General features: G+C 41.9%; 1 protein-coding gene across 2 annotated transcripts in view; it reads left to right on the top strand.

Annotated features, from left to right (window-relative positions):
- Window positions 1-2,036: 2,036 nt before the first annotated feature.
- CDC42 (cell division cycle 42) overlaps window positions 2,037-23,748 on the top strand; it is a 49,076-nt gene continuing 27,364 nt past the window's right edge. Inside the window, exon 1 of one of the 2 annotated variants that reach the window (XM_046006950.1) lies at window positions 2,037-2,145. The gene's annotated coding sequence lies outside the window, so the exon portion shown is untranslated. Of the gene's footprint in view, window positions 2,146-2,187; window positions 2,327-23,748 lie in introns of those variants that run through there. The other variant, XM_046006949.1, reaches the window with a different exon arrangement.

The raw sequence follows: 23,748 nt of genomic DNA, 5'->3' as shown, positions 1-23,748 counted from the left end.
GATTCATCAACTGGACAGTTCTGACCAAAGTTCCAGAATTGAGTCTCACTTGTTCTCTTTGGGTCATATGCTCATCGCAGAAACGCTGCTAGAATTCTCTGATTGGCTAAGCCTGGGTCACGTGTCCACCTGGTCCCTAGCGGTGGAGACATCTCTAGAGCCATGGGGATTTAGAATTGGGGGAAGGGGCTGCTGCAGAAATGGAAGGGCCTTCATCAGCAGGAGGATTGGACTCCGGGCTGGTAACCATAGGGGAAGGGGCGCTGGAGACTCACGGGGTGCTCCTCCCATTAGTATGAGATAGCTGCAGCCAGAGGAGCAGTGGGGAGGAGGCCCTAGGAGTCTGGGGTCTAGGCTGGCAGCAAGGGAGGGGGTAGACTGGGGTCTAGTAGGAACGCTACTGCCTCTTGGGGCTGTGAAAAGAGTGGCGAGGACCATTTTGACAAAAACTTGACAAGAGAGAAGACAAAGTACTAAGTGAGCCCTTGTTCTCAGAATAAAGGCAGGAAAAGCCAAGTGGTTGGGTGACACCCCATCAAGATATTGCTGCTCATGGAAAGGGCAGACATTGTCTGGGGACATTCATGGGATTGTGAGAGGAGATGAAGGAAAGGTCACGGCCAACTGGCTTGCAGAAGGAGAAAACACAACCAGATTTACTCAAGTTAAAAAAAACCAAGCTGATGTATTTTACAGCAGTAAAAAGTTACAATAGCCAAAAACAACCTAAATTCCAATAGTAGATTGATTAGATAGATTGTAATGTCCACACAGTAGAATATGACCTTTAAAAACGATGTTTCATTTGAGATGGAAAGATATTCACAGTGTAGTTTTGAAAGACAAAAACAGTACAATCAGTTTTTGTGCAATAAATGTGTATATACCTCTCTCCATCTCTATATATCTGGGAAGATGCACACCACAGTGTTAATATTTTGTGTCAGTAGGGGTAGGACCACAGCTGAAGCTTATCTTCTGATTTCTCTGTAATCACCTTCTGGGTAGTTGATCAATTAGAGACAGCCCCTTGGGTCCAAGTTCCAAATCTGCCACTGCCTGGCTTGGCAACCTTGGGCAACTTCCTTAATGCTTCTGAGCCTCAGTTCATTCATCAGAAAAGAACAATAATGGTTCTTAACTGATAGAGTAGTTGTGAGCATTACATTATCTACTATTATATACAAAGCTGTTAGCAACATGCTTTAGTAAACACTAAAAAATGTAGTTATTCTTCTTGTGCAATTGAAAAGCCCAGAAGGAAATATGACTATTGTATCAGATATTTCGGAAATAGGTGTCTTTATTGGCCAAGTAGCTGTGGTGTCACCAACAAATGAAGTATTATTAAGATAAGCGATTTTCCTGCAACACTGGGAAGCATCTGAGACTAAGATTGAGAGTTCCTATTCTCCCGAAGCCTGCACACTAGCAGGGAAGACAGATGATAAACAGGTGCTGTGAGGATAGGGTGATCAGGAAGGCAGTGACATTTGAGGGCCGAGAGCCAACCAAAGGCTGCTGAAGAAGAGGAAGCCAAGGGAAACAGAATGCGAGGCCTTGTAGCAGGGAGGAAGTCCCAGAACCAAAAGACTGCCAAAGTGACTGGAATGAGGGACAGTGTGGTGTGGACAATTGAGAAGCATAGCGCGCCACGGAGGACCCAGTGTGGGCCTGAGAGGTGGGGGTGGTCTCAGGCAAGTCATCACCTGCAGGCAAGTCAAAGCCTTCGTCTTTTTTTTTTTAAACTCCGTCTTTTTTTGTGAAATAGGGATGATAATATTTTGCGTCACAAGGTTGAAAGGAACAAAAGTATTGTTAGTAGCAGCGCTTTGCAAATGACTGTTTGTAACATCATTACAAACACAACCGCCGGAGAAAGAGGGGCGGAGCTTAGCAGCGAACTAGCTAGCCTTGCTGGTCGGCGCGTGCGCGGTAACCGGCCAGACCGGGGCGGGGTGGGGGTGGAGGGATGAACTCAGGCCCCGCCTCTAACCGCTCCGCCTGAACTCTCCTCCGGGCCCCTCCCTCTTCCGCGGGCACCCAACCCTGCGTGCCCTGCGTGCTGACGTCAGGCGCGTGCCCCTGTCCGGCAGCCGAGGAGACCCCGCGCAGTGCTGCCAACGCCCCGGCGGAGAAGCTGAGGTGAGTGCGGGGCCCGAGGATCCCCGCGGGAGCGGGTTCCCCATCGTCCCGTCCCCGCCGCGCGGCCCCCGGCGTCTCCCCGTCCGCGGGGACTCCCCGCTTCTGGGATCCCGGGAACCCTGGGAGCGCGGGGCGCGGGGAGGGGTGCCCGGCTCGCGCGGCGCCGTCCGGGCGAGCACAGGTCCGGGTTCTGTCGGGGAGCGGAGGGGAGCGGGTGGCGGCGGGGCAGGCGGGGGCGCTCGGCCGCCGAGAGGTGCGCGGCCCGGGTGCGGGGTGCAGGCCTGAGGGCGCGGTCGGGGCCGGGCTGTCACCGGGCAGCGGCGGAAGGGGTCACACCCATCCCGGCGGCTTGGGGCCCTCTCCCCCTCGGCCCGGCCCCGCGGGCTCCGAGGACGGGCGGCGGGCCGGGGCGCGGAGGGCGGGGGCCGCGGAGCCGCTCGCGGGTGGCTCGGGCTCCCGGGCCGGGTCTGCCCCCTGCGCCCCGGCTTGGACTTCCTGCTTCTCCGGGCGCCGCCGCGGACATTTTGCGGCGGGCTGGGGGAGGGGAGCGGAATCGCTAGCGCGGCGGGGAAGTGGCGGCCGGGGAGGGGGCGGCTCGCGGACTGCTCTGGGCTGTGCCTGCGACTCGGTTCCTTCCGCGGCCAGGCGGCGCCGGGTCGGGCAGCCCGGGTCACTGTTTCTCCAGGCTCCTTTATTCCGGCCCTTAGGTTGAGTTTCTAGCACCATTTCCGTTTGCTTCTCCGGTTCTCCCTGCTTATTCAGCTGAAGCTTCCCTTTCAGGGAGTTACCTAACCACCTCTCGAAACTGTCGTCCTGCCGCTTGCTTAATTCCTCTTATAAGGGTGAAATTTTCTTTGTTCATTTGTTTTTTCCTCCCCTTTAAGTCCAAGAGAAATGCAGTGTGGAGGATTACGTCATCGCAATATAAGGGGTGAGAGTTTTAACTCCTACAAGTCAGGGACTCACCGAATGAAGACAGCGTTTTGCAGCCTCAGGCACTCAGTGGCACATCCTGCCTGCTTCCCAGCGCATCGTGTTCATAGACGATCCTTTGAAATCTTTTGGCTGTCTCACAGGCATCTAGAAAGAAGGTTTAAAATCTCAAGATTAGCTTGTGCCCGGGAGTATAGCGTAATAAGACAACACCTACAGCCACTTGTGTAGGCAGTAACTTTAAAGATCCCTTTGCAGTCGAATGAAGTGATTTGTGGGAGCATTTCTTTGGTCCAAAATGACCTTTCCAGACTGTTGAACTTCTCCCTTATGACTTAGCCATGCACAGTACAGACCTAAGTTGGCTCACGTACGCTTTTTGTGGCAAGGGTGTGGTGGAAAGAGAATGAATTCGTTTTACACTTTACCTTTGCTTGCTAGACAGTTTAATTTTGTAATTAAAAACGAATTTTGGATTTTTAACCAAAAACACAAGTATCTATTTTCAGACTTTTGGATCACAGTATTTGTTCCTCAGAATGTTAGGTACATCCCCAGTTGTATATCCTTCATTGATTCTGGGGATATAGCACAGAAAAATGTTAGCATTGTAAAGCAAATGAGAGCCCATTGTGTAATGGCATTGTAATAAGGGTAGTTCAAGTTGGAACAAGTACTTTCCCATTGTTTCTCTTGTGTGTAGATAGAACATTGCTTGTTAAGAAACACTTTAAAGAAGTAGGTTTAAACCAACTTTCTGTGTTGTGTAGGTGTTGTAGACGATTGGATAGGTATTGGACTTGGGTCTTCTGAAATACATCTGTCATAATGTGGTATTTTGTTTTAAAACACTTCCTGTTGCATTATTTCTTGAGACTTCTACATTAAAGAAGTTTAAATATACATACATCAATTTGCATCATTCCTTTTAAAATATAGCAGAATGTTTAAATTTATAGTTTTTAAACTGAGGCAAGGATAAGAGATTGATAGTTACTGAGTATTAAAAAATAAGCAGTTTTCTAGTAATTTCTTCAAGACTTGGAAGGTATTACATCCTCTTAAAATGTTTCTGACCAAAATGTGTATTCAGTTAAACTTAGTTTTTTGGGAGTCTAAGGCCTATGTTACAGTAGTGGAAGTTAGGGCTTAAACATCTGTGAAATCCTTAAAGCCCAACAAGACCATTGCAACTGGGGCACCTGGGTGGCTCAGTGGGTTAAGCCTCTGCCTTTGTCTTAGATCATGGTCTCAGGGTCCTGGGATCAGCAGGAAGCCTGCTTCCCGCTCTCTCTCTGTCTGCTTCTCTGCTTACTTGTGAATCTCTCTCTCTCAAGAAAAAAAAACACTAAAACCCAGTAAGACCAAATCTTGACATTTTCTGTAATTTCAAGATTGGTTTTCCTTTATTCAGATACTTTTTCTGCTTAGAACTTTATGGTCTATTAGAAAAGCATTTCTAGGGTATTTTAATATGGTTAACACTAATAAAATGTTTTGATTCAAGAGTGTCACATTTGGAAAAGTTTGAAGTACAATTTATTGTGCCTTTCTGGGAGCAGTATTTATAGGCATTCCTGGGAGTAAAAGTCAGATTGTCCTTTTATTTATAGATACATTTTAGATGTATTTCTTTAGTGTTTTTGGAGTCTTTTTGAGAGGATAAGGAACACAGTGATAAGCATGTCAGCCTGTAGGGGCTTCCTCTGCAGGGGAAGGAAGGATTACTATTTTGTTAACTTATGTCCCATAAATAGTTCTTTCATGTATCCTCCTATATCAAAGGGCTTCATTCTAGGCTTTTATGATAGTGTCTGATTCAGTTTTCTCTTTCAAATCTGTTAGTGTCCCCCACCAGGATGTAAGTGATATGAGAGCAGGACTTTGACCTGGCATGGATACCCCTGTATCTCTAGCACCTAGAATAGTGCCTGATACATAGTAGGCCTCAAGAAATGTTTGTCAAAAAAAAAAAAGTTTGTCAAATGAATGAATTTAATGGTGTCTGAGGGTTAACATTTTCTTTCTGCATATTCCATAGGCATGTTTACTGTGTTTCCTGAGACTTGTGCTTGGTCAGCCATATCCATATGGAGGCTCCTTGAAGTGAGGATTACTAATCTACTCTGCTTGATGTTAGCCCTCTGTTTAGTCCAGTGCCTTCCACAGCTGTACTCTGGACTGTTCACCATCGCTTAGAAAGTTTTTTCTGACGACCCGTTCTTATTCTCCTAAAAATTATTTAGACTTTGACGTTTGCTTCTTTCCTCTCTTTCTTTTGATTGCTGCAGCAGCTTATTTTTGCCACTTACTCCACTCTGCTTAACAGTATCACATTTCTGGTCATGTTAGGCTTTGTCCCTTACCAGTTTCTACTTTCAGTTACTCATCTTTTTAGTCCAAAATATTTTTGCTACAGCAATTTTCATTACTTGTTATTTCAGTTATGTCTGCTACTGCTGCTGTTAAATTCCTGTACGTTAAAACTCTTCTTTACTAGTTGCCCCTGGGACATTGGTCTTAGAATGCTTATTGCATGAGGTTAAACCAGGTGTTTTTTTGTTTTTAATTTTTTAATTTTTTCAGGATTTTATTTTTAAGTAATGTCTACACCCAGTGTGGGGCTCGAACTCACAACTCCAAGATCAAGAGTTGCATGCTGTACTGATTGAGCCAGCCAGGGACCCCTGAAATCAGGTGTTTTCCTTCTTTTAAAAAAATATTGTAGGGGCGCCTGGATGGCTCAGTCCATTAAGCTTCTGACTCGATTTTGGCTCAGGTCAAGATATCAGGGTGGTAAGATTGAGCTGCAGGTGGGGCCCTGCGGTCAATTCGTAGTCTGCCTCAGATTTTCTTTCTTTCTATCCCTTCTCCCACTTGAGTGTGTGCTCTCTCTCAGATAAATAAAACGTTACCAAAAAATACTGTAGAGAAATATTTCTGAAATATTTAGCTATTATGCTGAAGTCCACAGTAGTTTTTAATACAGGAAAAAACTGTATTGTTAAGTCTTGGGATTCACCAGTGATTGGCCGTCTGTCACCTCTGTTCAGCCCACTCAGTTCTTTAACTCCTGCCTGTTTTTCTCCAAAAGTAAGCCATTTTGGTTTGCCATCTTAATTCTGATGTCTTGGGAGCTATACTGCTGGTATCATAATTAAAGGTGTAGACTCTAGAACCAGACTGCCTGGATTCAAATCCTACCATATATTATCTACGTGCAGTCTGAGTAATGTGTTCGTGACTTAGGTTTACCTTCAGTAAAACAGGGCCAGCAGTAGTCTCCACCTCTCAGACGCTCAGAGTGTTGTGAGCGTCAGATCAGTTAATCTGTGTGAAGTACTTAAGACAATTCCCTGGGACATACTAGGTGCTCTATAGGTTGTGTGTGCTTTTCCCCCCAAATCAAAATTTTAGTAACCACCCCTCCTCCAGATTAATGTCGTGAAACCATAAAAATTATTAAATGAAGTGGAGATTGTTGCCTGGCTTAAGTTTTTGTCCACTCTCTTAACCAGGGTTACATAAACGAGGTTGTAAAGTCAAATACAGTGTGTAGACTATGGACCAGCAACATAAGATCACCTTGGAGATCCATCCCAGTCCCACTGAATCAGGATCTGCATTTTAACAAGACACCCACATGATTTTTATGCACGTTAAAGTTTGAAGCATCGTCTTTAGGACTGCTAGAAGGATGTCTTAAGGGATTTCAGAAACAGCGTTATTTTTATTTTTCCTCCTACTTAAGTATGAACTGGTTTCTTTTAGGCAGTGTACCAGAATTTATTGCAAGGATCTTAACCTGAGAGTGGGCGAAACTGGTTTGGCTTGTAAAGAAGTGGCCTGGGTGGCTCAGTCCGTTGAGCATCTGCCTTGGCTTGGGTTGTGATCCCGGGGTCCCAGGATCGAGTCCCACATGGAGGCTCTTTGCTCAGCGAGGAGCCTGCTTCTGCCTCTGCCTGCTGCTCCCTCTGCTTGTGCTCTCTCTCCCTCTCTCTCTGACAAATAAATAAAATCTTTAAAAAAAAAAAAAAGAAGTGAGTTACAGCGTCTTACCTGTTGTGTAGAATTGCCTCATGTCTGTGCTCACTGTGAGGAGTGTAAAGTTGTTAAAGTACCATTGCCCGCTTAGTACTAACTAATCATAAGTTCTAGTTTAGAATATCAGTTACACATTTGAACTCAAATGATATTTTATTGAAAACATTGTTTGGAAGAGCATATAATCAGGATGATTCCTATAATAGTTGGTTATGAAAACAGGTGAGCTACAAAGCTGGTGTTTAGCTGGTGAAATGTAACAAATCTTTTCTGTTTTCTTTCTTGAAATTAACCATATTTCTAATTCCAAGGGAGAATACTAATAACTAAAATCTAGTCCTATTTAGCTACCATCCTTTTTTTAAAGGACTAGATTGAATTTTTTTTCTGATAACTTTTTCTTAAACTGTATGGTGTAGTAGAAATCCCCCAGTACTATCCTTGTGTAGTATATGCTTTAGAGAAGTGTTTCCTAATCCTTTTCAAATCAAGGCAGACATAGAAAAGTATTCATATGCCACACTGAAGTGAATGGATGAGGCTCCTCTTGGCTGGCTGGACAAGTTGAGACCCCAGGAGAGCTGGGAGCAGTGTCTCAGGCACATCTGTGTCCATTCTGTTTCAGGTGGCAGTATGAAGCCATCTAGGGTTGGATATTAAGGCACAGCCATCCTTTTCAGGTAAAAAGACTATCACTGTTTGCTGCTCCTTATGGGAGCAGAAGACTCTCAGACCAAATGAAGAGAAAACGAAACCAGGGGGAGAACTGGAGATAGAATGCAAGAAGACTGTGTTAGTTCTTGTTAAGGAGTATGAGAAAATTGCTCATAGAAGAAAGCGTAAGTGAGGTTTCAGCAAAATCCGTTTGTTTTGTTGATAAGCAGTTTGAGAGTATTTGTAATTTTGGTTTTCTTTGAAATCTGTTTAAAAGCAGATGAAGAGCCTGGGGGCGCCTGGGTGGCTCAGGTCATGGCCCCATGGTTCCAGGGAGCCTGCTTCCCCTCCCCACTCCCCATGATCTCTCTCTCTCTCTCTCATGCTCTAGTAAATAAAGTCTTTCAAAAAAGCAGACGAAGAGGAATGGGAAGTAATTCAATAAATCTTCTTAACAAGTAACTGTTGGTATTTGTGGGATTTTCATTATACAGCTTCACTGTAGTATTTACTAGCTGAATGCTACTTGAGAGGAGCTTAATTTTATAATCTTTTGAAGTGGAATGAAACCATCTATATGTCACTTATTAATTCCCAGAAAACCATATTTTTATTTTGGAGTTTGAGATTAACAGGTTTTAAATAAAGTAGTAGATTTTAATATATATTTTTTACAATAATTAATTTATTTTATTATTTTGTTAAGATTTTATTTATTTATTTGACAGATATCACAAGTAGGCAGAGAGGCAGTCAGAGAGAGAGAGGAAGGGAAGCAGGTTCCTTGCCAAACAGAGAGCCCGATGCGGGGCTCGATCCCAGGATGCTGGGATCATGACCTGAGCCGAAGGCAGAGGCTTTAATCCACTGAGCCACCCAGGCACCCCAATATTTGATTTATTTTTAAGGAGAGAGCATGCACGTCATCCCAGGGGGAGGGGCAGAGGCAGAATGGGAGCGAGGGACTCTCCAGCAGAATCCATGCTGAGCATGGAGCCTGACGTAGAGCTCAGTCTCACTACCCTGAGATCATGACCTGAACCAAAATGGAGAGTCCCAACATTCAGCCACCCAGGTGCCTCAGACTGTTAGATTTTAGAATGTAGATTTTCATTTATCAGATAACTAAGAAAAAAAATGAGTAGTTCTGTGCGTATTGGAGTGCTAGGGTTTAAATCAATATCTAATGCCTTCTTGTATTTAAGAAAGTGTCTAAATAGAATAAATAGTACAAAATATAAGCTATGGAAATGTTTGACTATTTTAGGTCATGTTATTTTTTTTTTTGCTCTGGTCACCACAGGGCCAAAGGGAATGTTAGATGATTCTGAGAGTTCATAAACCAGTAGAAATGGGGATGGGGATAATTTTAATTTTAAGAGTAATGCCTATGTTTTTCTAGTGTGTTTTGGAATACCTGGGGGATAGTTCCAGGAGAGTGGCATCAAGTAGGAAACTGTAGTTACTATATCCCCATCTTGGAAATTCCTGGAAATTTGTTTGATGGACATCCCCTCACCCCCATTTTGAGAAAATGAACTGGGAGATGTGGTGTCTGGTAGCTTATTAATTTCCATTAGATTCAGGGACTGTTGGTGTGGCCAAACAATGCTTGCTGTGGATAGAAAAATGGGAACAGTGTGGATAGAAAAATGGGAACAGTTTTCTCAAGTTCCTGAGACACATGAATGGTAGAAACTTCAGCAGAGGCCATGGATGATCTATTCTTGGTGTATTAAGCCCCACTCAAGAGGTGTTGCATTCTTGGATTGAACGGAGTATGTTATATATAAAACACATCTTAGGGGTTTCTGGGCAAGTAGCTCCATCTCAACTTAAAATTGGGGCAAGGTATTGGAAGGGAGAAGCAGACCAGTATTAGGAACTGGGAAAGTGACTGGCTGCGAAGGAATACTCTGAAACGGGGGTCATGACCTCCAGTTTCTTCTGTTCTTGGATCAGTGATCCTAGTTATTGTATTTTACTGTTTTCTAATATTCTGAAAAGCTTGCAGTAATTTCAAGCTAACATTTTAATGTTCTGAAAGTCATAGAATTCATAACTTTTATTATTTTTTAAAAAGATTTTATTTATTTATTTGAGAGAGAGGAACTGAGACAGAGGGCGTGAACAGGGGGAGGGGAAGAGAGAGAGGGAGAAGCCTGCTCGCTGCCAAGCAGGAAGCTTGATGTGGGGCTCGGTCTGAGATCATGACCTGAGTGGAAAGCAGAGGCCTAACTGACTGGGCTACCTAGGCGCCCCCCGAAAGGCCTAGAATGCGTAACTATTTTATTTATGGTTCAAAGACCTTCTCTGACTTAAAAAAAAAAAAAAATTGTTCACATACGTGAGAAGTTAAGTTTTTTTAGGAGTTTGTACAATAATCTTCAAAGTCTTTGTATTTTACCATTTGACATTTCTTTTGCTTTCTCTTCCTTGTCACACATACCCCCTGCTCCCAAGAAAAACCCCTACCTCGGATCCTATCTTTTAGATGAATGTTTTCTTTTTTCTTTTTTTTCCCTGGTTGTACCTATTATGTCGGAGTGAAGGTATATTCTCCCAAAAACTTGGCCTTGGCTCTAGTTAAATCAGAGTCAAGAAAAATCATTTCACTTAAAACTGTTTTGCTAGTCACCCCAGAAATGGGAGAGAGGGGAAAGATGTAGCTAGATACAACTTTACATATCCAGGTAAGGTTTAGATACTTAGGTTGGGCTGTCTTATTTCTTAAAAAAAAATTAACTGTTTTTTTAGCAATTGAGTACATTTTCTTCAGGAGCAAGATTAATTCATGTCCTGGATGTGACATGTGTTAAAGATAAAACAGTTTGTTTTCTGGGCGCCTGGGTGGCTCAGTGGGTTAAGCCTCTGCCTTGGGCCCAGGTCATGATCTCAGGGTTCTGGGACTGAGCCCCGCAATGGACTCTTGGCATGGTGGGGAGCCTGCTTCCCCCTCTCTCTCTGCCTGTCTCTCTGCCTTCTTGTGATCTCTCTCTTTCTGTCAAATAAATAAAATCTTAAAAAAAAAAGTTTGTTTTCTTTTGAAACCAGATTCTTTACCTTTGCTACTTTCATTTGGAGAAATTGGTATCATTTTTGCTTCTATAAAATATAAATCTGTCTCTTGATTTCAGTCTCATTTTTAATATGAAAATGAGATGATTCTTTACAAATATTAAAAAGGTAAAAATCTATCTAAAAAAAGAAACAATGCATAGAAACAGCTTTTAAAATAGAACTAATCAGTGGTAAAGATTTTTATGAAGATCTAAATTCTGGAGATAATTTTTTGGCAGTCTTGTGATTCCTTAAGTTCATTATACACGTTCAGCTTATTTATTTATTTCTTAAAGATTTTATTTATTTATTTGACAGAGATCACAAAGTAGGCAGAGAGGTAGGCGGGGTGGGGGAAGATGGGGAACCAGGCTCCCTGCTGAGCAGGGAGCCCAATGTGGGGCTTGATCCCAGGACCCTGAGATCATGACCTGAGCCAAAGGCAGAGACTTAACCCTCTGAGCCATCCAGACGCCCCACACTTTGAATTAATTTAAATGTAAGTGAATTGTTCCGAAATTAGACTAGACATTTTTGTTACCTAAAACTACTGAGTGTAAGTTGTACATTAACTATTTCACTGTGATACAGTTGCAGTCACAATATGATATACATAATTCTTAAGGATGCTGCTTTTTAAGGAATTTTTTGTTTGTTTTCTAGTTTAAAAGTTGGTAGAATTAGGTATTCTCAGAACAGGACATGGGATTCCCTGGAAATAATACTGGGTGGCTTCAGATACTTTGTGTTAACTACTTCAGCTAGTTCAGGTTGTGGACTTGACTTATGCCTTGGGAGTATGGGTTTTCTAGGGCACCTGGGTGGCTCAGTTGGTTAAGTGCCTGCCTTTGGCTCAGGTCATGATCCCTGGGTCCTGGGATCCAGTGTGTGGGCTCCCTGCTCAGCGAGAAGCCTGCTTCTTCCTCTCCCTCTGCCTGCCGCTCTCCCTACTTGTGCTTGCACGCTCTCTTTCTTCCAAATAAAGAAATAAAATCTTAAAAAAAAAAAAAAGGAATATGAGTTTTCTCTTCAGAAGGGTAGCAACTAAATTTTTCTTTGTTTTTGGTTCTTTATCCAGATAGTAACAGAAGAGGGTTTAGGAGCTTAGAGGACTCATTAAAGGGGGATATTCCGAGTACAAAGAACAAGTTTTTTTGGTCTGCTGCATGGCTCACCTGTAGTATCTTACTAAATTTATGGGTTCAACAATTCTTTGAGTGCCTGCTCTGTGTCAGTCACTGTTCAGGGGTTGGGGATAAAGCAGTGAATGAAATAGGTCCAAACAAATTTGTGTACTCATGATTTACATCATAATGTGTGAGTTGGAGATTCATGTTTGGAAAAAAAACGAAGGGGAGGATGATGGGGCGGGGGCTGGTGGTAGGGTGCAGTGGAATGCTTTAGAGTTTGGTCAACTTGGGTTGCAATTTGAAATAAGATAAAGGGGTACCTGGGTGCCTCAGTGGCTTAAGCATCTGATTTTGCCTCAGGTCATGATTCTGGGGTCATGCCTCACAAGAGGCATGAGCCAAGAGCCTGCTTCTCCCTCGCCCCCTCCCCCTGCTTATGTTCTCTCTCAAATAAATAAATAAAATCTTAAAAAAAAAGAGTTCTCCAAAATGACTTTCAAGGAAAGACCTGTGGGGATGACTAACTGAGCTTTCCAGGCAAGAGCATTCTAGAGGGAGCAATTATAACCACTTTCAATCAGCAACAAGTACTATTATGCTTAAGTTTATAGGAAATCTTTAAGAATGAAAATGAAGCAAGTGTATTTCGTAATGCATTTGGAGTACCGTTTTAGTAGCTTAGTTTTCCAAGATATGGTGTATGTGTATATTAATCATAGAAGTAGTTGATGGTTAAAGTAGAAGTTTGTGTTTTGATGGTGTTGCTTTTGGTTTCAAGTGCTCTTGAAAAGGCAGATTTGTTGCCAACTGATACTGGTTATTTTTCAGAGTATTTGCAACTCTGTCTTTGTTGTTTTGTTTCTCATGCTGAGAGTGGATAAAATACACTTAATCTTCGGTACAACCAAACTGAAACGCCTGTGCTCATGCCAGGAGCCCTGCACTGCCCTAGATTTGGTGCTGATGTTACAGTGGTGCCCAATGTTTGTCAGACTATGCCTTGAAGTATATGGTTGAATGCGCCTGTTGAAGTTCACCCCATTAATAATGAATTCTACATCAAAATTGGTAGACTTTTTTGATTTAGAGGCTTGGTAATCTTGTCTTGTTCTTTTAAAATACGGGTTGTGGTTTATAAGACGGATTGTATGTGGTTTATAAGACGGATTGTATGAGAATCTGAATGAAGATACCTTTGCCACATCAGATGTAACAAAGGAAGTCATGGTCAGTTTTGTAGTTGGCATCTCATTTGGTGATTTCTTGAGAGAAAGATTCTCAGTTTATCATTCATTTTATAGTGTATGTTGTTGCCTTGATAATGTAGTGACTTATTTTTTGTGGTCAGTGTATGCTTGTGTGTGGGATTTCTGATACAGGCTGGCACATGATTTCATCCTTGATAGACTTAGGACCAAATTACTGTGTACTGATTGTGAAAAGGCTATTATGTATTTTCTTACAAGAGGGCTTTAAGAACAGACAGCCTGACTGTAAGGTTTCTTCTTCTAACTTCTCCATTTGTGGTACAAACCAGTTCTCTAATTTCCTAAACTAAAAAACTTCCTCATAATTTGCCATCTCCTTAAACCCGTCCTCCAGTCCCAAACCCATCAACTATTTCTACTCATTTTCCATGCCTCTCCCCTCGTGCAGATCCTTCACTATTAAAGTAGTTTCTTAGCTGAGTTCTTTTACTTTATCAGGTAATGTAGTCCACCTTGGAATACAGGTACAAGATTGATCGTCTAAAACAAAGGTGTTTTTCATGAATTTCCACCCGGGTTAAATGAAAACTCCTCTGCTTAGCTTTCAGAGTCTGTATGACTTGGACTTCCCAGGTTTTTTGTTTCTTCCACTTTGCACGTTGGCACTGCTTGTACTCTTTCTGCCCATACTCCATTTAACTAGAGATTTATTCTCACATTCTTCTAGACCACTCTCCCATATTTATCATTACTCCTTTGAAAATCTGTGGCACTTGTAGTTTATAGTGTGATTTTGTAGCAGTCAGACTACTATAGCTGTGTTCCTCTCTAATGCTTATAACCAGTAAAATACATGATGTGGTATATGATGTGTGTAAAGCTATTTAGCATAGTGTTTTGCACAGAGTAGGCATTCAGTAAATTATTGAAATGTTTTGAAGGCCTTTAAAGGCAGGGTTTCTGTCTTACCCAATGTAGTGCTATAACAAGTGCTTAAATGTCTTGCTGACTTAATAGTTAATAGAGTTGTTTCTTGGAAGAACAGAAGCCTATTGTAACATGCTCTAAGTCCCAACTTGTGTCCTGATGCAGGGAAGATTGGATAAGAACTGTTAGGTGCTTGGGTCTTGTTCTTTAACTGACCCCCACGAATGTGCCAACACAGCTACTGTTTATCTCCTTTTCCTTTTTTTCTTTTTTTAACACATGAAAACAAAATTTTAATAATTAGTCATAATACATGTTTGTTTTTTAAATATTGTGTTTATTTGAGAGAGAGAGAGAGAGAGCGGGCATGAGTCTGGGGGAAGGGGAGCTGAGGGAGAAGCAGGCTCCCTGCTGAGCAGGGAGCTCAACCTGGGGCTTGATCCCAGAATCCTGGGATCATGACCTGAACTGAAGGTGGATGCCTGACTGACTGAGCCACCCAAGTGCCCCAATAATACATCTTTTTAATAACATTGTGTTATATTGGTAGTCTTCACAACTATTTTTAATATGTAAAGCATTTCATCATGTGGTATATTGTTACTTTATCACTTTTCTTTTGCGTTAACTATTTTACTGTTAAATTCCATTGTTTCTTGATAAAGTTTTTTTTTTTTTAAGATTTTATTTATTTGACAAAGATCACAAGTAGGCAGAGAGGCAGGCAGAGAGAGGAGGAAGCAGGCTCCCCGCTGAGCAGAGAGCCTGATGTGGGGCTCGATCCCAGGACCCTGGGATCATGACCAGAGCTGAAAGCAGAGGCCTTAACCCACTGAGCCACCCAGGCGCCCCAATAAAAGTTTTTTTTTTTTTTTTTTAAGATTTTATTTATTTATTTGACAGAGAGAGACAGAGAGAGAACACAAGCAGGGGGAATAGGAAAGGGAGAAGCAGGATCCTCGCAGAGCAGGGAGATGCAGGGCTTGATTCCAAGCCGCTGGGGTTATGACCTGAGTGGAAGGCAGACCCCTCTAATGACTGAGCCACCCAGGAGCCCTTCTTGATAAAGTATTTTATCCATTTTGCATAAATTGTCTAAAGTGGAATTATTTTTTTTTTAAAGATTTTATTTATTTATTTGATAGAGATTACAAGTAGTCAGAGAGGCAGGCAGAGAGGGAGGAGGAAGCAGGTTCTCTGCTGAGCAGAGCGCCTGATGTGGGACTCAATCTAGGACCCTGAGACCATGACCAGAGCTGAAGGCAGAGGTTTTAACCTACTGAGAGGTTTTAACCCAGGCACCCCTCGAGTTATTTTTTTAAAGGGGGATACAAATGTTTTAAGAGGGACAGATGGAGAGGGAGAGAGAGAATCTCAAGTGGACTCCCCAGTGAGAGCGGAGCCTGATGTGGGGCTTGATCCCACAACCCTGAGCCAAAATCAGGAGTCCGATGCTTAACTGACTAAGCCTCACAGGTGCTCTGTGTACTTTGCATTTTAAAAACTTTTTTTCTTAAGATTTAATTTATTTGACAGAGTGAGCACAAGTGGGGGGACAGCAGGCAGAGGGAGAGGGAGAAGCAGGAGCCCGATGCCTGATGCTTAACCACTGAGCCACCCAGGTTGCCCTGCATTTTATTTTATTTTTAAAGATTTTATTTATTTATTTGACAGAGATCACAAGTAGGCAGAGAGGCAGACTGAGAGAGAGAGGAGAAAGCAGGCTCCTCGCTGAGCAGAGAGCCCGACTCGGGGCTTGATCCCAAGACCCTGAGATCATGACCTGAGCCGAAGGCAGAGGCTTTAACCGGCTGAGCCGACCAGGTGCCCCTGCTCCTGCATTTTAAAAGCTTAATACATTTTGGAGGTATTCCGAGTTGGCAGTGTATTAGTTTGCTATGGCTGCCATAACAAAGACTAGATGATTTTTTTTTTTAAAAGATTTTATTTGACAGACAGAGATCACAGATAGGCAGGCAGAGAGAGAAGAGGAGGAAGCAGGCTCCCTGCTGAGCAGAGAGCCCAATGTGGGGCTCGATCCCAGGACCCTGGGATCATGACCCAAGCCAAAGGCAGAGGCTTTAACCCAGCCACCCACGTACCCCATAGATGATTTAAATAGTAGAAATTTATTTCCTGATAGTCTTGGAGGTTAGAAGCCCAAGATCAAGTATTGACAGGGTTAGTACTTCTGAGGGCTTCTCTCTTGGTTGTAGGTAGCTGACGTTTAGTGTCTTCATCTGGTCTTCCCTCTTTGTCTGTGTGCTATTCTCTTTATAGGCACACCAGCCATATTGGGTTAGGGCCCACCAATATGACCTCATTTTACCTTAATTACTTCTTTAAAGGCTCTATCTCCAAATACTGTCAGTCGTATTCTGAGGTACTGGGGGTTAGAACTTCAACATAAAAATTGCGGGGGAGGGCACAGTTTTGTCTATATCAGGCACTGTGGCTCATTCTTTTTAATAGTTGTATAATATTTCTTTGTGATATAACTTACCATTCTCTTGTTAGTTTACATGTAGGTAGTCTCCTGTTTTTGTTCCTGTAAGCAAGGCTGTGGTAAACATCCTTACGCTTACCTCTTTGCATACTTGGAGAAGTGGAGTTGCTGGGTCAAAGAATGTACATGTTAAATTTTGGTAGGTGTTGGCCCAGATGGAGAAGCCTTGTTTCTTGTTTTTCTCTGGTTTTGAAAGCAGAAATTTGCCTTGTGTATTATGTCCTAATCTAAAACCAGATTTTGTTTTGAAGAGTAAGTGATTGGCTGTCACCTAGCACTTTGATGTATAAATACAGTCCCCATACAAGATTGTCTAGATAATCAGATTATAAATTGATTGGTTATTGGGGTTGCTTTATGATGATAAAAAAGAGTTCATATTTGAGCGTTAAGTGCTGTACAGAAGAGTAACCAGTTAATTCTTACAGCCTGTGATGTTGGCTGTAAGAATTGATGTTGGAGGGGATGTTAATACTATTTGTTTTATGGATGGAGAAACAGTCTTTTTTAAGATTTAATTTAATTAACTAAATTAATTTAATGTTTATTTGACAGAGAGAGAGCAGAGGAGAGGGGTGAGGGGCAGAGGGAGAAGCAGACTCCCTGTCAGAGAGCCTGACATGGGGCTCAATCCCAGAACCCTGGTATCATGACCTGAGCTGAAGGCAGACGCTCAACTGACTGAGCCACTCAGGCGCCCCTTAGAGGGGTTGACTAGCTTGCCCATAGTTGCACAAGAAGAGGATATGAGTTCAGGGCTGCTTGACTTGAAAGCCTCTGTGCTTGATTACTACTCTTAGATTGTCTTCCTTGAGCATATTATTCTACAATAAATACTTGTAGAATTTTGTTAGTTTATCTCTTCTTAAAATAGAGTCGGATTACAACCCTTTCTGTAACACTCCAAATCCTCTCACTACGAACATGACATTTAGTTTAAACTGTTCTTCAAGATCAGAGTGTGAGGATTTTAGAAAGGATTAATTTAGCAAATAAGCCTGTCAAGTAGAAGTAAGGATTTTTCTGAGTTTCCTCTTATTTGTAGTGTTTCGATGATTTCATTTAACAGTTGTAGTTCTGATCTTTATTGTAGGGCTATTTTGGTTTTGCAAGTTTAGTTGGGGATGAGAATGCCATATTCGGTGGTTATTCTGTGCCAAGTGATCTATTTAGTTGCTTTATGTACATCGTTTCTCTTTATGGCGGTTTTAGAAGTTAGATGTTATTGCCTAGATGAGAAATTTGAGGTGTAGAAGTCAAGTAACTTGCTGGGATCACACATTGAAGTGGAGCTAAGATTTGAACCCATATTTGCTTGTCTTTAGAAATCCCGTGCTTTTTTCATGTTACTAACTTCAGTCAGCAAGGTTTTTAAATTGGGCCGCTGCCTTCGGCTCGGGTCATGGTCCCAGGGTCCTGGGATCGAGCCCCGCATCGGGCAGGGAGCCTGCTTCCTCCTCTCTCTCTGCCTGCCTCTCTGCCTACTTGTGATCTCTCTCTCTCACTGTCAAATAAATAAAATAAAATCTTAAAAAAAAAAAAGTTTTTTATTTTGAATTTAATTAAAAAAAATTTCCCCTTAATATAAAGTCAGTACTGCATTAGGTCCCTTGGAAAGTGCAAGCCTAGTTGTTCGGAGCTTAAAATCTATTAGAATAGACACGTGAATAAAACTAGCATGATCAAGTATGGAGTTGTGTGAGTCATTAGTTCAGCAGTGGCCTGTTGTGTGTTCAGTATTGAACTGTTTTCTGGCAACACAGCAGAGGCCCTACCTTTATAGAGATTTCCTTATTTTTTATGTCTCCTTTACTGCAGTATAACAAACAAGATAATTATAGATTATGACCGTACTGTAAAGGAAATAAACAGGGTAATATGAGAGAAGTAAGGAGGGCAGAAGCTGGATATTACTGGGGATAGTGTGCTCAGGGGAGGCTTTTCTGAGAAGAGGATGATTTGAGCTGAGATCCAAAGAAGTCAGCAGCTTTCAGAGCAGGGGAACAGTACCAGCAAGTATCAGTGATAACCTGCAGGACGGACAGGGCATGTTGGAGGAATAGAAAGAAGCCCGTGCGTAGTTAGAGCATGGGAAGTGAAGGGGAGAGGAGTATGAAATGAGATCTAAGGACTAAGAAGGGTCTTGCCATGGGGGTTCAGAGAATTGGGGCAGTATTTGATAGTTGTAATAATTAGGGAAGGTGTCTCAGGTAAGGTAGGAATTGGGGGTGGAAAGCTAGAATAGAAACAGGAGGAGTTGTAAGGCCAGACATCCAGGGTTTAGAGAGATGATGTGGATAAAGGCTTAGACTTTGAAATAAGTACAAACCATATTGGATAATTTAAATAGTACCAGGCAATAAGCAGTTGATTAGATGGACAGAATAAGATGCCTGGAAGCTGGTTGAACAGTTTTGGTCCTGTTTTTTCCCCGTTCTTTTCTCTCTTTCTAGACCTCAGAGCTGTGGCAAATTCAGATTTGAGATTTGGGATAAGCAAAATGCTCGTGTCTTTAGTTATCTGTTCTTTTTGTTGTTGTTTTTAAAGATTTTGATTTTAAGTAATCTCTGCACCCAGTGTGGGGCTTAAACTCCACATCCTGATACTCATACTCTACTGACTGAGCCAGTCGGGTGCCCATAGTTATCTGTTCTTTTTCGTGAAACTAAGGGGAACTTTGAATGTGTTTAATATCTCCTTGCCCTTTCTCAAGAGAATAGAATGATACTGCCCTTAATTAAGAGACCAGAGTGGGAAAATTGCATATGAGGGTGTCAGTAATGTTACAGAGTGGTGTAGGTGTTACTTACTTGTTTATTTTCTGGCTACTCCACTTAGGGTTGTTGCTCTAAGAACACCTGAACTTTATCCAGGCACCGGGGGGATAAGGCTAGGTATAAGATAATGATGGTACTTATTATGTGGTTAAGTGGATATGTCCCCTTCTATGTGGAAAAGTAGATCAAGACTGTTTTCAGAAGTTTGTCTGTGTTATTGCACATGACTCTAGGATCCAAAAAATTTTTTTTTGTCAAGTTGTGCCTTTCCTCCTGGAATTGTAAGTTGAACACAATACTACTAGTACCTGTTTACACTGTGAAGTGGTTCTTGCTACAGAGATCACACCCAGAGGCTTTCTCACTGTTAAGCAAATACTGTCTTGTGAATGTATGATCTGTGGAGTAACTCCTGTAGTTTTATCTGCTGATGCTGTCTGTCTTGTTGGAGAATATATTTTGGATGTCCCCCTCCTCCCCTCCATAATTTACAAGTCTCGAATATTTTGAGGAAAAAGTTTTCTTCTAATTAAATAATACTCTTACACATTATTACATACTCTTCAGTTATACCAAATTTTTTGGAAATGTTAATTAATTAATTAATTTTAAAATATTTTATTTATTTATTTGACAGAGACACAGGGGGAGAGGGAACACAAGCAGGGGGAGTGGGAGAGGGAGAAGCAGGCTTGCTGCTGAGCAGAGAGCCCGATGCGGGGCTCGATCCCAGGATGCTGGGATCATGACCTGAGCCGGAGGCAGACACTTAACAACTGAGCCACCCAGGTGCCCCGGAAATGTTAAATTTAAAAGTTACCTTTTTTTTTTCTTTTTTAACGATTTTATTAATTTATTTGACAGACAGCGAACACAAGTAGGCAGAGAGAGAGGAGGAAGCAGGCTCCCTGCGGCGCAGAGAGCCCAACGTGGGGCTCCATCCGAGGATCCTAGGACCCTAGGATCATGACCCGAGCCGAAGGCAGAGGCTTTAACCCACTGAGCCACTCAGGCGCCCCTTAAAAATGATCTTATTTAAATCTTTACTAATTGAATTTTTAAGCGTTTTTTTTTTGTTTGTTTTTTGTTTTTTGTTTTTTTTTTGGTCACAAGTATAATATAAAATGATGACTCTGGCTAGTATCCCTTGGTTTTTGCCAATTTGAGGAAGGAAAACTCAACTTTATCATAAAAATAAGGACTTGAGTTCTTACTGGATCAGACATTTTGGAATGAAGTCATTTTCATAAATGAAGCTGACACAGCAGACTTCTAGCACTCCAGACATCATCTTTTCCTATGTAGACTCAGGATCTTTATGAGTGCTGCTTCAGTTTTGTATACCGCAGGACCCATAGAATCCTTCTCTCTCAATGTAGTTCGTGATTTCACATGTATCAGTTTCTTTCACAAGTGGCAGAAAATGGAGGAATTTGAATAATTGCTTTAATGAGTGGTTAATATTTGCCATCTGACACTCAGCATTTATTAATGCTTTTTTTTTTTTTGGGAGGGAGTATGCTTGTATGGGGAAGTGGTGGTGGAGGGCAGGAGGATGGAAGGAGGTGGAGCAGAGGGAAAGGGAGAGTAAGAATCCCAAGCAGGCTCCACGCTCAGATCTGATGAGATCACGATCTGTGCTGAAATAAAGAACTGGACGCTTAACCAACAGAGCCATACAGGTGCCCCCATATTGATGCATTTAATTGCCACCTGGAGATAACTAGGAGTTTTGCAGCCATTCTGTGGGAGAGATCTTTGCACAAAGAACTCGAGATGCTATGTATTTGTCAGAAACCCAAAGGTACTTTTGTTTAATGCAACATCTAAAAAGTACATTTAGGGGAGAAGCCCCAGTATCTTACAGCAGTGAAAAGCTGTGGTAGTGCTGTTATCATTTACATTCTGACTGGGTCTACTTCTCTTGATTTTTTTTTTCTTTTTGACCTTTTTTTTGGTAAAATATCTACCAGTTTTGCATATATGCACCAGTCTTTTGTTGAAAACCAACAAGAGAAAAGCAACAGGGCTTTTGGACATGTACCATGAAGACCTTGTAAATTTCTGTAATGACTTAATGCTAGGGGTGAATAAGTGGAGTTTTTGGGGAAAATAATTTATTTACAGCTTTTCAAGGATAGGAGAGAACAAAATAAGTTTTTTTTAAAAAGATTTTATTTTATTTATTTGACAGATCACAAGTAGGCAGAGAGGCAGGCAGAGAGAAAGAGGGGGAAGCAGGCTCCCCGCCGAGCAGAGAGCCCGATGTGGGGCTCGATCCCAGGACCCCGGGATCATGACCCGAGCCGAAGGCAGAGGCTTTAACCCACTGAGCCACCCAGGCGCCCCTAACTTAAAAAAACCTTATTTGGGGGGCGCCTGGGTGGCTCAGTGGGTTAAAGCCTCTGCCTTCGGCTCGGGTCATGATCCCGGGGTCCTGGGATCGAGCCCCACATCGGGCTCTCTGCTCCGCGGGGAGCCTGCTTCCTGCTCTCTCTCTGCCTGCCTCTCTGCCTAGTTGTGGTTTCTCTGTCAAATAAATTAAAAAAAAATTTTTTTTTATTAGCCTTACTACCTTAAAGCAAAACAATAATACATAATTTCCGTCATTTTTATATGCTCACCCCCTTTCTTGATGATGGGATTCTGGCATTCACTAATTTCTTCCTGTTAAAATAGACAGGAACCATAGATGGTTCCTAGATGGAACCATAAACAAACTAAAACAACCAATTTGTAGAGAAGATGTGCTAGCTGGCTTGGGACTGTGGAGGAGAAGGTGTAAAAAAAAATTTTAAGACTATTTCAGGAGGATTTTCTATAAAGAAAAAATTTAAGTAATGAATAAAATATTTAAGACTATGTATCTGGTAGTTAGTGTAAGAAACTAAGCTTTATTATTTACATACAAAACTTAAATTCACAACAAAATGATGATGTCTCACAAAGTTCAATTGAGTAAATAGGTCTGGGATTTTATTTTACTCTCCTTAAAGCTAGTAGATTAGCTTGGTATTGTTCTGTGGATGCTGGCTGAAGACATGAGACTTCTGGGTCAGAGACAAAGAATTTAATTACTAAAGGCACAGCCAGTAGCAGATCAGTGTCTGTATTGCTTCTCTTCGCCCCTAAGACTTCCATGGGGAGATGCAGTGTCCCAGCTTAGTGACAGCTTAGTGTCACAGCTTAGGAGCTCAAGTTGAGCTTGGGGAACCCACTGTTTAATAGCAAGCAGGAAGTAACACTGTTCTTTGCCCTAGAGGGAGACATTACTGTATTCTTCAAGATCATTTGCTGCAAACATAACCCATACAGCATGGTCAGGACCTTGCATTTCTTGGTATACCCAGCCACTCGTATAGGAGCTAAGGGAGCTAAGGGACCCACGAGATGGGGGCGGGGGAGGTGGGGGACTATCTTTACCAACACAGGGTTGTCTGCTTTTTAGTAATTGAAAAATATTTTACCAAATTCTAATTTTATTTTCCATATTGGAGTGGGTATGCTTACTATTGAAAACTAAGGCAAACTGTTGATCATATTAAGCTTCTTTTGTATTTTAATTAGGGCAAATCACTTGGAGCAGTAGCTGTATTGCTTTGGCTTTTTGAATGCATGCCAAAGTTTTTAAGATTATTTGCTGTTTACTGAGGACTCTGAAAACAAATTATAAAGTTGGAAAAGAATGGTCTTTATGTGGTTTGTTCTTTATTTGCTTGAAGTCTTGGAAAAGAGTTGTGTCATATATTAACACAGAGTTGGAAAAGAGTATCAGGATACATGGGTGTTAACAATCTGGCTTTGGGATAAGCCCTTTGCTTTTAGGCCAGAATAGCTGCAAAATGATGGGATTAAGTTAGTTCATGAAAGGGTATTTCAATTCTAAAAAAAGTTCTTATTATTTATTTTGGTTCCTTTATGTAATATCAGGTGAACTCATAGTTGACCTCTCTTAAATTTTGTTTGAAGCTTAACATTTATTTCAAGGTTAAACATACTCCTTTTATAGTATATTGTTTGTTTTGGGGGAGGAAGGTAATTATGATGGAGGCATAATAGGAAAACCAAACAAGATGATGTGTTAGAAGACCTGTATACATGTGAATGCATGGGATACATCTCTGTAGTTTGAGTACTTTGTTTTGGGTTACTTAACATTCACATGGGCAGATGTTTTAAAACTTACGCTTTGCATGTGCTACTATAATTTACAGCAAAAGGTTATATAACATACTCTCTGACGTGACTGGATTTGATTGAGGAGAGACAGGTGGTGCTGATTTTATTTGTTCTGTCTAATCCTGCAGCCACACCATTGGATAGGTAAGGAAGGCTTGTGAAGTTCAGGGTCACTATTGTCTTGA

Source organism: Meles meles, chromosome 1 (assembly GCF_922984935.1).
Source record: "Meles meles chromosome 1, mMelMel3.1 paternal haplotype, whole genome shotgun sequence".
Classification (NCBI taxonomy): domain Eukaryota; kingdom Metazoa; phylum Chordata; class Mammalia; order Carnivora; family Mustelidae; genus Meles; species Meles meles.
The sequence above is the reverse complement of the archived record's forward strand: the minus strand, read 5'-3'. Positions and strand labels throughout refer to the sequence as shown.